The sequence below is a fragment of the Phocoena sinus genome, chromosome 8 (genome assembly GCF_008692025.1).
Source record: "Phocoena sinus isolate mPhoSin1 chromosome 8, mPhoSin1.pri, whole genome shotgun sequence".
Classification (NCBI taxonomy): Eukaryota; Metazoa; Chordata; class Mammalia; order Artiodactyla; family Phocoenidae; genus Phocoena; species Phocoena sinus.
The window spans coordinates 40,958,971-40,977,215 of record NC_045770.1 but is presented as its reverse complement, the minus strand read 5'-3'; the positions used below and the strand labels follow the sequence as shown (position 1 = coordinate 40,977,215).

General features: G+C 44.7%; 1 pseudogene; it reads right to left on the bottom strand.

The window, feature by feature from the left end:
* Positions 1-14,433: 14,433 nt before the first annotated feature.
* LOC116758308 lies at positions 14,434-17,241 on the bottom strand (annotated as a pseudogene).
* Positions 17,242-18,245: the final 1,004 nt, after the last annotated feature.

Below are 18,245 nucleotides of genomic sequence, written 5' to 3'. Positions count from 1 at the left end.
ATTATTTATTATACTTTACCTTCTTTCTTTCTTTCTTTCTTTCTTTCTTTCTTTCTCTTTCTTTCCTTCTTTTTTTCTTTCCTTCCTTCCCTCCTTTAGACAACAAATCACCCCAAATTAAGGAGGTGGTCTCTGAGAGCAAGATTTATGATTTTTTTTCCCCTTTACCTCTTTTTGTGAGTGTGTATGTGTATGCTTCTGTGTAAGATTTTGTCTGTATACCTTTGCTTCCAACATTTGTCCTAAGGTTCTATCCGTCCCTTTTTTTTTTTCTAAATAATTATTTTTTAATTCAATAACTTTATTATACTTTATTTTATTTTACTGTATCTTCTTTCTTTCTGTCTTTTTTCCTTCCTTCCCTCCTTCTTTCCTTCCTCCCTCCCTCCATTCTTTCCTTCTTGCCTTCTTTCCTTCTTTGCTTCTTTCTTTCTTTCTTCCTTCCTTCCTTTCTTTCTTTCTTTCTTCATACTTCTAATTCTCTCAACTTTTTCTCTCTTTTATTCTGAGCCATGTGAATGAAAGGCTCTTGGGGCTCCATCCAGGAGTCAGGGCTATGCCTCTGATGTGGGAGAGCCAACTTCAGGACACTGGTCAACAAGAGGCCTCCCAGCTCCACATAATATCAAATGGCGAAAACCTCCCAGAGATCTCCATCTCAACACCAGCACCCAGCTTCACTCAACGACCAGCAAGCTACAGTGCTGTACAACCGATGCCAAACAACTAGCAAAACAGGAACACAACACCACCCATTAGCAGAGAGGCTGCCTAAAATCATAATAAGTCCACAGACACCCCAAAACACACCACCAGACGTGGACCTGCCCACTAGAGAGACAAGATCCAGCCTCATCCACCACAACACAGGCACTAGTCCCCTCCACCAGGAAGCCTACACAACCCACTGAACCAACCTTAGCCACTGGAGACAGACATCAAAAACAGCGGGAACTATGAACCAGCAGCCTGCAAAAAGGAGACCCCAAACACAGTAAGTTAAGCAAAATGAGAAGACAGAAAAACACACAGCAGATAAAGGAGCAAGACAAAAATGCACCAGACCTAACAAATGAAGAGGAAATAGGCAGTTTACCTGAAAAAGAATTCAGAATAATGATAGTAAGGATGATCCAAAATCTTGGAAATAGAATGGACAAAATGCAAGAAACAGTTAACAAGGACCTAGAAGAAATAAAGACGAAACAATCAACAATGAACCACACAATAAATGAAATTAAAAGTACTCTAGATGGGATCAATAGCAGAATAACTGAGCAGAAGAACGGATAAGTGACCTTTAAGATAAAAGAGTGGAAATAACTACTGCAGAGCAGAATAAAGAAAAAAGAATGAAAAGAACTGAGGACAGTCTCAGAGACCTCTGGGCCAACATTAAATGCACCAACATTCGAATTATAGGGGTTCCAGAAGAAGAAGAGAAAAAGAGAGGGACTGAGAAAATATTTGAAGAGATTATAGTTGAAAACTTCCCTAATATTGGAAAGGAAAGAGTTAATCAAGTCCAGGAAGCACAGAGAGTCCCATACAGGATAAGTCCAAGGAGAAATATGCCAAGACACATATTAATCAAACTGTCAAAAATTAAATACAAAGAAAGCATATTAAAAGCAGCAAGGGAAAAACAACAAATAATACACAAGGGAATCCCAATTAGGTGAACAGCTGATCTCTCAGCAGAAACCCTACAAGCCAGAAGGGAGTGGCAGGACATACTGAAAGTGATGAAGGAGAAAAACCTGCAACCAAGACTACTCTACCCAGCAAGGATCTCATTCAGATTTGATGGAGAAATTAAAACCTTTACAGACAAGCAAAAGCTGAGAGAGTTCAGCACCACCAAACCAGCTTTACAACAAATGCTAAAGGAACTTCTCTAGACAAGAAACACAAGAGAAGGAAAAGACCTATAATAACGAACCCAAAACAATATAGAAAATGGGAATAGGAACATACATATCGATAATTACCTTAAATGTAAGTGAACTAAATGCTCCCACCAAAAGACACAGATTGGCTGAATGGATACAAAAACAAGACCCTTATATATGTTGTCTACAAGAGACCCACTTCAGACCTAGCGACACATACAGACTGAAAGTAAGGGGATGGAAAAAGATATTCCATGCAAATGGAAACCAAAAGAAAGCTGGAGTAGCAATTCTCATCTCAGAGAAAATAGACTTTAAAATAAGGACTATTAGAAGAGACAAAGAAGGACACTACATAATGATCAAGGGATTGATCCAAGAAGAAGATACAACAATGGTAAATATTTATGCACCCAACATAGGAGCACCTCAATACATAAGGCAAATACTAACAGCCATAAAAGGGGAAATCGACAGTAACACATTCATAGTAGGGGACTTTAACACCCCACTTTCACCCATGGACAGATCATCCAAAATGAAAATAAATAAGGAAACACAAGCTTTAAATGATACATTAAACAAGATGGACTTAATTGATATTTATAGGACACTCCATCCAAAAACAACAGAATACACATTTTTCTCAAGTGCTCATGGAACATTCTCCAGGATAGATCATATCTTGGGTCACAAATCAAGCCTTGGCAAATTTAAGAAAATTGAAATTGTATCAAGTATCTTTTCTGACCACAACGCCATGAGACCAGATATCAGTTACAGGAAAAGATCTGTAAAAAATACAAACACATGGAGGCTAAACAATACACTACTTAATAATGAAGTGATCACTGAAGAAATCAAAGAGGAAATTTAAAAAAACCTAGAAACAAATGACAATGGAGACACAACGACCCAAAACCTATGAGATGCAGCAAAAGCAGTTCTAAGGGGGAAGTTTATAGCAATCCAAGCCCACCTTAAGAAGCAGGAAACATCTCGAATAAACAACCTAACCTTGCACCTCAAGCAATTAGAGAAAGAAGAACAAAAAAACCCCAAAGCTAACAGAAGGAAAGAAATCATAAAATTCAGATCAGAAATAAATGAAAAAGAAATGAAGGAAACAATGGCAAAGATCAATTAAACTAAAAGCTGTTTCTTTGAGAAGATAAACAAATAGATAAACCATTAGCCAGACTCATCAAGAAAAAAAGGGAGAAGACTCAAATCAATAGAATTAGAAATGAAAAAGGAGAAGTAACAACTGACACTGCAGAAATAAAAAAGATCATGAGAGATTACTACAAGCAACTCTATGCCAATAAAATGGACAATCTGGAAGAAATGGACAAATTCTTAGAAATGCACAACCTGCCAAGACTGAATCAGGAAGAAATAGAAAATATGAACAGACCAATCACAAGCACTGAAATTGAAACTGTGATTTAAAATCTTCCAACAAACAAAAGCCCAGGACCAGATGGCTTCACAGGCGAATTCTATCAAACATTTAGAGAAGAGCTAACACCTAGCCTTCTCAAACTCTTCCAAAATATAGCAGAGGAAGGAACACTCCCAAATTCCTTCTAGAAGGCCAGCATCACCTTGATACCAAAACCAGACAAGGATGTCACAAAGAAAGAAAACTACAGGCCAATATCACTGATGAACATAGATGCAAAAATCCTCAACAAAATACTAACAAACAGAATCCAACAGCACATTAAAAGGATCATACACCATGATCAAGTGGGGTTTATTCCAGGAATGCAAGGATTCTTCAGTATACATAAATCTATCAATGTGATAAACCATATGATCATCTCAATAGATGCAGAGAAAGCTTTTGACAAAATTCAACACCCATTTATGATAAAAACCCTGCAGAAAGTAGGCATAGAGGGAACTTTCCTCAACATAATAAAGGCCATATATGACAAGTCCACAGCAAACATCATCCTCAATGGTGAAAAACTAAAAGCATTTCCACTAAGATCAGGAACAAGACAAGGTTGCCCACTCTCACCACTCTTATTCAACATAGTTTTGGAAGTTTTAGCCACAGCTATCAGAGAAGAAACGGAAATAAAAGGAGTCCAAATCGGAAAAGAAGAAGTAAAGCTGTCACTGTTTGCAGATGACATGATACTATACATAGAGAATCCTAAAGATGCTACCAGAAAACTACTAGAGCTAATCAATGAATTTGGTAAAGTAGCAGGATACAAAATTAATGCACAGAAATCTCTGGCATTCCTATATACTAATGATGAAAAATCTGAAAGTGAAATCAAGAAAACACTCCCATTTTCCACTGCAACAAAAAGAATAAAATATCTAGGAATAAACCTACCTAAGGAGACAAAAGACCTGTATGCAGAAAATTATAAGACACAGATGAAAGGAATTAAAGATGATACCAATAGATGGAGAGATAAACCATGTTCTTGGATGGGAAGAATCAACATTGTGAAAATGACTCTACTATCCAAAGCAATCTACAGATTCAATGCAATCCCTATCAAACTACCACTGGCATTTTTCACAGAACTAGAACAAAAATTTTCGCAATTTGTATGGAAACACAAAAGACCCCGAATAGCCAAAGCCATCTTGAGAATGAAAAAAGGAGCTGGAGGAATCAGGCTCCCTGACTTCAGACTATACTACAAAGCTACAGTAATCAAGACAGTATGGTACTGGCACAAAAACAGAAAGATAGATCAATGGAACAGGATAGAAAGCCCAGGGATAAACCCACACACATATGGACACCTTATCTTTGATAAAGGTGGCAGGAATGTACAGTGGAGAAAGGACAGCCTCTTCAATAAGTGGTGCTGGGAAAACTGGACAGATACATGTAAAAGTATGAGATTAGATCACTCCCTAACACCATACACAAAAATAAGCTCAAAATGGATTAAAGACCTACATGTAAGGCCAGAAACTATCAAACTCTTAGAGGAAAACATAGGTGGAACACTCTATGACATAAATCACAGCCAGATCCTTTCTGACCCACGTCCTAGAGAAATGGAAATAAAAACAAACAAACAAAAAAAACAAATGGGGGGCTTCCCTGGTGGCGCGGTGGTTGGGAGTCCGCCTGCCGATGCAGGGGACGCAGGTTCGTGACCCGGTCTGGGAGGATCCCACATGCCGCGGAGCGGCTGGGCCCGTGAGCCATGGCCGCTGAGCCTGCATGTCCGGAGCCTGTGCTCTGCAACGGGAGAGGCCACAACAGTGAGAGGCCCGCGTACCATAAAAAAAAAAAAAAAAAAAAACAAATGGGACCTAATGAAACTTCAAAGCTTTTGCACAGCAAAGGAAACCATAAACAAGACCAAAAGACAACCCTCAGAATGGGAAAAAATATTTGCAAATGAAGCAACTGACAAAGGATTAATCTCCAAAATTTACAAGCAGCTCATGCAGCTCAATATGAAAAAAACAAACAACCCAATCCAAAAATGGGCAGAAGACCTAAATAGACATTTCTCCAAAGAAGATATACAGACTGCCAACAAACACATGAAAGAATGCTCAACATCATTAATCATTAGAGAAATGCAAATCAAAACTACAATGAGATATCATCTCACACCAGTCAGAATGGCCATCATCAAAAAATCTAGAAACAATAAATGCTGGAGAGGGTGTGGAGAAAAGGGAACACTCTTGCACTGCTGGTGGGAATGTGAATTGGTTCAGCCACTATGGAGAACAGTATGGAGGTTCCTTAAAAAACTACAAATAGAACTTACCATATGACCCAGCAATCCCACTACTGGGCATATACCCTGAGAAAACCAAAATTCAAAAAGAGTCATGTGCCAAAATGTTCATTGCAGCTCTATTTACAATAGCCTGGAGATGGAAACAACCTAAGTGCCCATCGTTGGATGAATGGATAAAGAAGCTGTGGCACATATATACAATGGAATATTACTCAGCCATAAAAAGAAACGAAATGGAGCTATTTGTAACGAGGTGGATAGACCTAGAGTCTGTCATACAGAGTGAAGTAAGTCAGAAAGAAAAAGACAAATACAGTATGCTAACATATATATATATGGAATTTCAGGGAAAAAAATGTCATGAAGAACCTAGGGGTAAGACAGGAATAAAGACACAGACCTACTGGAGAACGGACTTGAGGATATGGGGAGGGGGAAGGGTGAGCTGTGACAGGGCGAGAGAGAGTCATGGACATGTACACACTAACAAACGTAAGGTAGATAGCTAGTGGGAAGCAGCCGCATGGCACAGGGATATCGGCTCAGTGCTTTGTGACAGCCTGGAGGGGTGGGATAGGGAGGGTGGGAGGGAGGGAGGCGCAAGAGGGAAGAGACATGGGAACATATGTATATGTATAACTGATTCACTTTGTTATGGGGCAGAAACTAACACACCATTGTAAAGCAATTATACCCCGATAAAGATGTTAAAAAAAAATAAAAAATAATTTACCTTCTTTATATTTGAGGGTCATGGATGAATTCATGGAAAATGAAGCTTCCAAGCTGGGAAAGCTGAGAGGAGGGGAGAATGAGAAGAATCTTGAAGCTTCTGAGGCTGGTATCAGAAAGAAGGAGGCCCCCTTCTCTCTAGACATTCCAGGATCGTGAGCCTGTCCACTGGGTTGGGAGGGTCTCGTGTTTGAGGATGAGCCCCCTTAGAGGCATGGATGCTTCCATGAGGCCTTGGGAGACCTAGAGACCAAAGCCCAGGGCCCTGCTGCTCATGAGGAATGGGTATGGGTGCTTTCTAAAACTCCATGCCTTGTTTTCCAGAGGCAATCTCCACAAGGTCCTATGAAGACTTTCTTGAAGCTGTTTTTGCAGGCCAAGCACACTCTTAAGGTTCCACATTTATTTGGGGTGGCTGAAAATTATGGAGCTCTAAACACCCCCCAAGTCACCGTGCTGGTGTTCTCACTGATCACATGTTTAGCTCAAGGACTGCCTGGAGGATCCACCCCTCCGCTGGGAGAGTCATTAGTCCACTAAACCATATGCTCCTCATATTAGTCAGGGTTATCCAGAAAAACAGAACCAACAGGACGCATAGAGAGAGAGACTTATTTTAAGGAATTGGCTCATGGGATTGTGGTGATTTAGTGGGTCCAAAATCTGATAGGGTAGGCGAGCAGTGTGGAGACTCAGGGAAGAGTTATAGTTCAAGTCCAAAGGCAGTCTGCTGACAGAATTTCCTCTTGCTCTGGAGAGATCAGTCTTTGCTCTGTTAAGGCCTTCAACTGATTGGGTGAGACCCACCCATATAATGGAGGATAATCTGCTTGACTTGAAGTCCACTGATTTAAATGTTAATCTCATCCAAAAAAACACCTTCAGAGAATACCGTTTGACCAAAATAGTGTTTAACCAAACACTATAAATAAAGTTTGACCAAATATCTGGGCACCATAGACCAGCCAAATTGACACATAATGTTAACTTCCTCCAGGGCTGAAAGCCATGCCCTCTTAGTCATCTCTGAATTCTTCATATGTTTTTATTTTAACTATAAAAGTTATCTACACACATTTAAAATCAGAAGACAAATAGAGAAGAAAGCTAAAATCTTTCCTATCTTCAACTCACTCCCCAAAGTCACCCCCATATAATAATTTGACTCGTATTCTCTGGCTTTTTAAAATAACGAAATGTAAATGTGTGAAATTTGTTTTACAAATACGGGACCCAATGGTACACACTGATCTGAAACATGCCCTTTTCACTTTGTGGAAGTCCCTGGACGTCCTCCTATAATCAGTACGTTCTTTCAGCAGCTGCATAATATCCTACTGCATGGATGCACCCTAATTTATTTAACAGCTCCCTTGTTGATGGATATTTTTGTTTCCAGTTTGGGACATTGAACACATTTTAGCAATCCCGTGCAAGAATATTGTACAATAAAGATCTAATAGCAAAATTATAAGATCAAAGATATACTCATTTTAAATATTGCTAGACCTTCCTTATCAAATTAACAGGTGCTTAAGGAGTGTTTGTTGAGTTGATCTGAAAAGACACAGAGTTCTGAAGCAAAGCCAGCCTGGAAGGAAAGGAGAGAGAAAAGGAAAGGGAAGGAAAGAGGGAGATTAGGAAAGAGGTGGACAATGTTTGGCAGTCCATCAGCATTTGGCTCTACCCATGCTGTAGACAGTACTTTGTATCCATGAGGTTGTGCAAAATGTCTCCCATGAGGTAAGCTCTAAGAAGGCAGGGCTTTGTTTTGTCATTGATGCAACCCAAGCTGTTCAAACAGGGCCTGATTGGGCTTCCCTGGTGGCGCAGTGTTTAAGAGTCCGCCTGCCGATGCAGGGGACACGGGTTCGTGTCCCGGTCCGGGAAGATCGCACATGCCGCGGAGCACCTAAGCCCATGAGCCATGGCTGCTGAGCCTGTGCGTCCGGAGCCTGTGCTCCTCGACGGGAGAGACCACAACAGTGAGAGGCCCGCATACAGCAAAAAAAAAAAAAAAAAAAAAAACCACATGAAAAAAACAGAGCCTGATTAAAAAGAAGAGGCTAGATAGAGAAATACTTGTTGAATAAATAATACAAAGAAAACCAAGACCCATGGAGGTTAAGTTAAATAAGAAAAGATATGTAGTAGTGTGTATCTGTTAATCCCAAACTCCTAATTTATCCCTTCCCTTCCCCCCTTGGTAACCATAAGTTTGTTTTCTACATCTGTGAGTCTGTTTTGTAAATAAGTTCATTTGTATTTTTTTTTAGATTCCACATATAAGTGATGTCATATAATATTTATCTTTCTCTGTCTTATTTCAATTAGTATGATAATCTCTAGGTCCATCCATGTTGCTGCAAATGACATTACTTCATCCTTTTATATGGCTGAGTAATATTCCATTGTGTGTGTGTGTGTGTGTGTGTGTGTGTGTGTGTGTGTGTGTGTGTCTCACATCTTTATCCATTCATCTGTTGATGGACACTTAGGTAGCTTCCATGTCTTGGCTAGTGTAAATAGTGCTACTATAGATAAAAAACAAGGACCTACTGTATAGCACAGAAAACTCTATTCAACATCTTATAATAACATATAATGTAAAAGAATCTAAATATATATATATGTGTGTGTGTGTGTGTGTGTGTGTGTGTGTATGTATATATAAGTGAATCACTGTGCTGTACGCCGGAAGCTAACACAACATTGTAAATCAACTATAACTCAATATAAATAAATAAATAGAAAGATATGAAAAGCATATTGCGTGTTGTACGCACTCAGTGCGTGGTAGCTCCTTTATAATAGCAGATACTAAATTGGGTTGTCAGTAAGTATTGGAACAGTGAGTACACTCCAGTTTGCTGCCCGCTAAGAAAGTGACTTCCCACTGCCCCACATGGGGTGTCCTTGGCTGAGGGAAATCATCTAGAAAAAGTGGAATTCAGGTTCTATACTTGGATTGAAATTCAAGGACAAGGTAGAGTAACTGAGAGCGGCACATTTTGCAGTAAGCAAAGCAGGGGGCCCTGAAAGACTTGAGCGTGGCCTCTGGTTCCATTTTTCACTTAGGCTCGGGTTGCCAGCTCTATGGGGCATAGAAGGAGGGAATACAAATGTTTTCTTCTGTAGAATTTCCTCTTACAACAAACAGACCTGTTTTAATGATGGTGTTAAAAGAGACTGGCACAAACGCTGTGTAGGTTCTGCCACACACCCTGTAGCTGTGGCAATTACACCATTTTGGATAATTGTCTTGTAATTGCCGCTGTGATTTAAAACCTAACGTTATCCTCCAATTGTTCTGATGTCTTTTCATGAATAATGTAATCGTCCCATGAGCCCTCCCCCAGTTTCTCATTTAGATTGGCCCTGTGTTTGAGTTATGAACCATTGTCTTACACGCCATTGTCTCATAAAAGGAATGTGCTAAAGACAATACAGGGAATAATTAGGGCTTGGCTAATTATGGGAATGTGAGTAAGGTATGAAGTTTTTCTCTGGAAATATTTCCAACTTCAATTTGACCTATAAGTAAAGAGGAGGGGGGCAGATCTCTCTTTGAGGGTCTTCGTCTACTGCTATCTGTGAATGCTGAACATGTTTGTTCTGTTTGATGTGGTGGGATTTTTCTTTTCAGAGCAGAAGGAAGACAGATTTTCCATAGGGTGGCTTTTCTCAGTTGTGTTGCGTTGTCATCATTAAATGTAAACCACTCTGTAAACATGAGCTGGTGCATCTCCCTACATGGCCAAAATACCAATTGTTTATATGAATGGGCAATGGCAGCTTGGATTTGAGTTTCTGGAATCTGGGACTTGGTTTAGTATAACAAGAAGAAATCCATTGTATTCAGACAAATGACAAGAGAGTCATTTTAGAATTCCAATTTAGCTTCTACCCTGGGAAGGGACTATCTCAGTCTGGTAGATTTGCTCCTTTATTTCCATGCCAATGACATGGATACCCTCACTACGAGGCCCTCTCAGGCCTGATGAACGTGGGTGGAGGGGTACCCTGACCACCTAGCAGAAGAGGGGAGTGTCAAATCAGATCTAGTCACCATGTTCTCTTTGCATTAGAGCCCAAGATAAGTTTCCAAGGCAGCTCAAAACCTACAATTCTCATGCAGAGAAAGACTATTCACCTGAGCTTGGCTTCTCACTGCCTTCACCACCAAGTCCAGACGCCCCAGCTTGACATCACAGCCCTTCAAAGACCTGCCCATTCTTGCCATTTCCAATCCGCAAGCCCACCATCCTGACCTCTGGGCTTCGGCTCCCTCTGGGCCTTTGTACGTGTATTTTTTTAAGAGGTCAATATTTCCAGTAAGTTTTCCCTGACTCCTCAAGCTTTGTTGTTGCTCCTCCTGTGTTCTCCATAGCGTCCTGAAGTTAGCCCTGTCACAGCATTTCTTACATCATGTTATACTTTTCTGTTCACTTGTCTGTCTCCCTTGCCAGATGGTGGGATCTAAGTGAACAGGATGAAGTGTACAATCCATTTCAACCCCATTTGCCATCAATGAACATCTGGTGAAAGAGGGGATGAATGAATGAAAGAATAAGTGACTTTGTGTCTTCCTGGCCTCACTCAGGTGGAGGAAGCAGGGCATCCACAGTGAGTCTTCAGGATCGGGGGCTATCAGCTGCAGCCTGGTATGCTGAGTGGCTGGGACCCGGTGAGAGCTGTGTGTCAGCGCCGAACGAGCTCCCTTCACGAAAGCACAGACCACCCCAAGGAGTGAGTTGGGAGCTGCAGATCCTCCTTATCTGGCCTGAGGAGATGGGCTTACAGATGACCTGACAGGAAGCTTTTTAGAGCCCTGGAGTCTGACACAGGCACAGACTGAAATTTCAGAGCCAGGGTGCTTCCTTTTCGGTCTGAGGCTTTTGGGTGATCCAGTGACAGCAGAGAAGCTCCCCCAGCATCCATCCATGATTGGAAGGAAAGCAGCTGCCCGGAAAGTGAGTCAAGCCTCCCGGGAAGTGAGAGAGGAGGCTGGGTTGGGGCAACATGACCTCTCAGGAAAGAGTGGGCCCAAGGTGGAGTGTTGTGACAGGGTAGGGTAGTTTTATTCTGTACAGTAGGGGTGGTTGTTTAATATTTGAAGTTCCCTAAGTGGGACAACAGACTCTAGAGATGGTTGTTTAGCATTTGAAAGAGTAATCAGAAGCCCCTCTGACCTCAGAGGTACAGGGGACAGCATAATCACAAGTCTCAACCGTATTTATCTCCAATCAGCACCAGAGGGTGTGTTGTTTGTTGTCATGGGTATTAGTAAAGAGTGTTCACTAGTGAAGTGAGCAGAGTTGACCCATGGGTTGACTAGAACTATTGTACGGGCATCTTCCTGGATGAACAGGTGAACCCAGGGACCTTGACCCTTTGAAGTGGCAGCCAAAGCCTAAGGATTCTATCCTGTGTTGAGTCATTTTCAGGGGCTTCTGTCCCCCACTAGAAGGTTAGCTGGAACCTACAGCTGGGATGGCATCCACCTGCATACCAGGTGCTCATCAGAGACCAAAAGGTCTCTGGCGGCTCAGAGACTTCATCAGACTCTACAACAGACGTGTGATTGTTTTATGCCTGCTAATAGAAGCATATGTGAAGGAATTGTCTGAGACTTGGTTCATTGTACCAACTGGCCTCAGGGGTGGGCGTGATATCTAACAAGTAGAAGCCTCCAATACCTGCCAACCAAGAACCTAATCCCTGTGAACGAACAGGGTGCCTTAGGTCCGTTTGCAACATCGTGTTAAGGACTAAAGGAGGGGGCGTGGGCCAGCAGCAACGACTTCTCAGGTAAAATGCCGGAGCTCCCACTACAAGCCTGAACTGCCATAGCCGCAGTTTGGTGCCAAACTCTGGTGGCTCAGCCAGTTCTGGTGGCTCTTTGCTGTGCTGCACAGATAGGCTCTTGGAGTTTCTAATGAGAGGAGATTCGCTCACTTACCAGCAGTGGAATTACTCCCACCCAGTGTGGAATTACTCAGTAGAGAATATGGTACCTAGAGGATTAACCGTGACACTTTTTAATTTTCTTTTCAAATTGAATTTAAGGAATCTCTAAGAAACGAGGTCAAGACCGTGAGTGTTCATGTAAATTGAGTAAATTGGCACTCAAACATTCACTTATTTCAACAGAAGTAGGTTGACGTTCACTCACGAATCAACAAATGTTTTTCAAGTATATATTAAGGACACATCTAAGCTGGAAGTTTAGTTCCTCAATCATTTTAAGCAAAGCTGTGGTTATGATTTTGAGAATTTTAAATAAAGGGTTCTGAGGACAAAAAGGACTAGCCATTTTCCACAGACCCCAGGAGGCATGAGGAATCCAACAGGTGAGCAATTTGCACTCTATCCCAGCCACAGCTCCTGCACTGGCCTGGGTCTGGGTAGCCTTTGACATTGACAGGCTTGAGGTGCTCCAAAGCTGGTCCAGGTTCCATTAGGCAGAGTCATGCTGACAGCAGCTGGAATTTGACAGGCTTCAAGGCGCTGGAGACAGGTGAGCTTTTTGATACCTGGCACAGTGACAGCTCTGATGTGTCATCCCACTATTATTTCTACGTTTGCGCTGGGTGTGGGGTTTCCCTGGGGATTTGCACATGAAAGGAAGCCAACTTGACAGGCAGGAACAGGTAATGTTATTGATCAGTGAGGAAAAAATAGATCACTGCACACTTGGTCTAAATCTTGGACATCAAAGTCCCAAAGTGATTAGGAATATCACTTCCTGCCCATCCCCAACATGGCTACAGAAAGGACTCCAACAGCCCTCTTAGGCCTTGATACTTTTTAATAGCATTCTCAATGTTTGAAGATTAATGACTTTTCTAATAGAGAACTGATTGCAATTAACATGCAGCTGATTAATTTACTTCCAGGAAGGCTGGGTGTATGTGCGTGTCCTAGCACCTCCTAGCAGATGCTTCTGGGCAAGGGATCAAACTTCCATGTTTTAATTACGCCCCTGATTATCTCAGCCTGCCTCTCCCCTCTCCAGAACAGCATCCCTTTTAGTTAGCGATCCACCCCCACCTCTCATCATAGAAGCTCCAGCCTTCTAATTCCTCAGGCCAAGAATGTAAATGTCACCTTTAACCCCCTTTCCTTATATCTCACATGCAATTTTTAGATATTTGTCAGTTTCTAAATATAGTCAGCACTTCTCACTGCTTATCTCCATCATGACTATCCTCCTGGTCCAAGTTGCCATCTTGCTTGGGTGACTGGAAATCTTCACTGCCTTGCATCTTTCATGGTCTACTTTCCACCTCTACCGTTCTCACTGCTCCCTTGCTTTATGCATTTATCACCACCTGATATTTACTTGTCTCTACACACTAAGTAAGTCTAAGGGGTCACACTAACATCTGGCACAAATTCTGCCAATATTTGATGGATGGATGAGTACACCACAGGCAGACCTCGGGGGCCTGATTCCCAGTATATGATGAATAAGCATGTAATTTAGCTTATTAAGTGCCATGAGGCGATCCTCTGCTGCGTCTGAAAAATGGAAAACAGAAATTAGGGAACAAAAGGTTACAGAGCTCCTTTCATTCCTCACCCTCGAGGCATCGTAACCTAACCTAAGTGAACATGGTGGGCGGCAGGCTGAGCCCAAACATCCATATATAGTACCTCCCTTCTGCCTAAGAGAAATTCGCATTTACTCTTTCAGGAGTCTGAATGCTAAAGCACTTAGCATCAGGAATCGAGGACATGGTAGTGTTGGACTCACCTATTGGCACTGAGATCCCACCCTATGCCACTGTGACTATACTTTACCACATCCCCAAACAATTCTTCCTTATGGGAAACAGGAGAAGGATAGGATAGAGCCCTGGGTAGGAGAAGGCTTGTTAAGACCTGAATGGTGTGTTCACCAACCAGAGCATAAAACTGCTTTGAAGTTTATGAGCCTTAAGTTAGTTGATCATCCACCCAGAGGTTCCTCATTGACCTCATGCTTTCTTCCTTGGAAGAAACCGCGACAGCTAGTCTAAATTTTATTATTTTTATTCAGTCAATACACAGAAGTATCTAATCTACATAGTGGAGGTTGCTGAGGAAACTGAATTGCAGGGAGAAGAAGGACACGCTTCATTTCTCGCTGGCTTCACTGCTGACTTAGTGACCGTGGCCACAGATGCTGTCTTCTCCACAGCCTTGATGACGCCAGTGGCCAATGTTTGCCTCATGTCGTGCACAGCAGAACAGCCTGGAGGAGGAAGGAAGGAAGAAGAAAGAGTGAAATTTCTAGAAAGAGGCATAGAAGGAAAGGCTCCTTGGCCTCAGTCAGAGGTGCTTTCCTTCCCAGGACTCAGCAGCCATCAGTCCCTGGCTCACCTAGAGGTGGGTACTCAGAGAAGGTCTCCACACACATGGCCTCGCTGGGGACCATCTGCATTATGGCTGCATCAGGGCCTTGGGGTTGTCCTCCAGCTTCTTGCCTGAGCGCCGGTCAATCTTTTCCCTCAGTTCAGCAAGCTTGCAGGAGACGTGGGCCGTGTGGCAGTCCAGCACCAGGGAATAGCTGGCATGGATCTGTCCCGGGTGATTCAAGATGATCCCTTGGTGCGGGGAGGAGGATGGAATTAGAAGAGATCGGATGGCACCTGTGATCTGGGGCCAACTCTCGGCCAACCTGTGCCTTCTGTAGAAGTTGGGGCTAATTTCTAAGAAGCATTTCCATCACCACCAAGCACCAAGGCCCGTGGCCTACCAGGCAGCTTACCTGTGCCACAAAGCTGCCGGCCTCCATGGGAGGCAGGGGGGGGTCGTTCTTGCTGTCTCCGGCCACATTGCCACAACGGATGTCCTTCACAGACACGTTCTTCACGTTGAAGCCCACATTGTCGCCAGGCAGGGCCTCGGGCAGGGCCTCGTGGTGCTTCTCCACAGACTTGACCTCAGTGGTGACGCTGCAAGGGGCAAAAGTGACCACCATGCCAGGTTTCAGGAGGCCGGTCTCCACACAGCCCAAGGGCACAGTGTCGATGCCTGTGCAATGGGAAGGGCACTGAGAAAGATTCTAGACCCACCCAGTGAGAACTGGCTTCTGGGGGAGTCCCTTGTCCTGGGGCGCAAGGACCAAGGCCACCTACAGGACTAGTAGGAAGCACCAGGACCCAGGACTGGCTTAGTTATGCTATGTATCTATCAGATACACTAGAAACGCTGGGGGCTTTGGCAATTTATCCTACCTTAAAAGTCAGGATCTGAACCCTGGCAAGTCAGACACCAGACCTCATTCTCAGCTCCTTCATTCCTTAAGAAGCCCTGTCACCTCGCCTTCAATCTTGTACACATCTTGCAGAAGCAGCCTCAGGGGCTTGTTGACAGGGCGAGTGGGAGGGAGGATGGAGTCCAGAGCTTCCAGCAGAGTCACCCCAGTGGTGCTTCGCTCAACCTTCCAGCCCTTGAACCAGGGCATCTGCGGGAGGATGCAGAACATAGTGGAGGTGAGCCTGGGTCATGGCTCCCGGTGCGCCCACCCCAGTAACAGGACCAGGACCGGGAACAAGACCTGCGACACTCACCTGCAGACCCGGTCCGCGCTCACGTTGCTGCTGGGCTCTAGCACGTTGTCGCTGTGCCAGCCCGAGATGGGCACGAAGGCCACGGAGGCTGATCTTCTTGATGTAGGCACTCACTTCTTCCGTGATCTCCTGGAAGCGCGCGGCGCTGTAGGTGGGCTCGGTCGAGTCCATCTTGTTGATGGCCACGATCAGCTGCTTCACGCCCAAGGTGAAGGCCAGAAGCGTGCGCTCGCGGGTCTGCCCGTTCTTGGAGATGCCCGCCTCGAACTCGCCCACGCCGCCGGCCACGATAAGCACTGCATAGTCGGCCTGCAGGACACAGACACCACGGGGTCAAGGGCTTAGTTAGGGGAGGGGGCGCCGGCCGGGCTGGGAAGCCTGCTAGAGTTTCGGGCAGTCCCGGTCCCTTGGGAAAGCTCGGGGACGGGATGCTCCCCAGAAGTTGATAAGTTCGTGGGTCTCTTGGTTACTGCTGTGCACAGAGGTCCCCCCTCCCAATTAAACTCTCACCTAGTCCCATAAATGAGCTTTTAGTTCCTTCCTCCCAGACGGACCCCAAGTGATCTACTTGTCTGGGCGTCAGAAAACCTGGTCCCTGCCCCAGCCTGAAAGGGGGCCCGTATCTGAGCCTCACAGAGTCTGTCCTCCTCTGGTTCTTTCAGAATTGATGATTGGCATGGATGAGGAAAACCTTCTAAGGCTTATGATCCCCTCCTTCCCAGAGTCCCGGAAATAAACCCCGAGTTTCCTCCCTTCCTCTGCGCCTGCCCCGCCCCCATCCGAAAGGAGGGCCCTGGGAACAAGGGCTGCTTTACCTGGGAAGTGCCCGTGATCATGTTCATGGGGCATCGATGATGGTGATGTAGTACTTGCTGGTTTCAAACTTCCACAGGGAGATGTGGATGGTGATGCCACGCTCTCTCTCTCCCTTCAGTTTGTCCAACACCCGGGCGTACTTGAAGGCGCCCCTACCCGTCAGCGCAGGGGTGGGGAGTGAGTAGTGCACATTGATGGCTAGCAGACGGATCTATCCCAGGGAATTCAGTGACACTCTACAGCACACCCTACTGTCCGCGCTCTGCCACCAGACCCACCCAGAAGTGGGACATTCATCCTCCAATCCTCCCCGCCCCCACTGCTAGACACCAACACCACGCGTGAGTGTCTTACCTCGGCTGCCTCCTTCTCAGACTTCTCAATGGTCCTCTTGTCGATCCCCCCACACTCGTAGACGAGATGCCCGGCTGTGGTGGACTTGCCAGAGTCCACGTGGCCGATGACACCGATACTGATATGGGTCGTCTCTTTGCCCATGGCAGCGGGTTCCTTCCTTCAGTCACTGCTAGAGGGGAGCATGGGGCGGGTGAGGCCACAGCGTTCCAGGCCTGCCTCTCTCCTCTCCTCCCCTCCACTCTGCTCCTGCCCAGCACCCCCCTCCCCACTTCACAGCCTAGCCCGGAGCCTGGGACGTGGTAGCATCAACTGAAAAGTAAAAGACTTGTCAGGCTCACGCCTTGGCAGGGGTCACAATCCCAGTTCCATAGCCGGTACTTCCAAGCAGTGCTGGCCCATCCATCCTTTCTCCTGTGTGGGCCTTCCCCCCACCCTTCCTCCCATCCTTCCAATCCCCCCATCCAACCCTCACCCCCAGCACACTTCCTGTACAAGAAACCCCAACACGCCATAGTTTGCAACTTCTCTCCTGCCCCATGCAAGTCCCTACCTCCAGAGAAAAAGAAACAAAGTTAATCCAGCAAGAGCTGCAGCAGCTGTGCCTCCTGCTTTTATAAACCTAGCACTGGACCCTCCTCTGGTTCCACCCAAATCTGATACCAGAGCTGGAACTGGTTAAGTAATGCCTCTCCCTACCCCCAAGCCCAGTTGCACAGACTACTTCTTGGACTGATTGAATATATGGGTGAAGAGAGGGTGGGTGAGAAGGTGTGTGGGTGGAGTGGGGGAAGGGAAGATTTTGGAAATAGGAAAAAAATAGAAAGAAAGAGAAATAAATAATTTTGGCGGGAATGAATGCTGCATGGCGCCAGACTTTGCATGCAACTTTCCAAGACTAAGGTGCTGAAAGGTTGTGGCCATTCATTCATTCGCTGAGCAGTTTATTGAGAAGTATAGTGCTCAACACTCTACCAGAGGCTGAGGCTTCCAAATTAGGAAGCAGTCATGGCCTGACTTTGGGAAAGCTCTCAGGCTCCATGACGGACAGCAATCCCAGCCGGGGCTCCGTCAAGTCAGCAGTCCGGGATTGCGGAGGGGAGAGCTTGTGGGACTGCTTTGAGGCTGGCTGTGGCTATTTGGGGTTT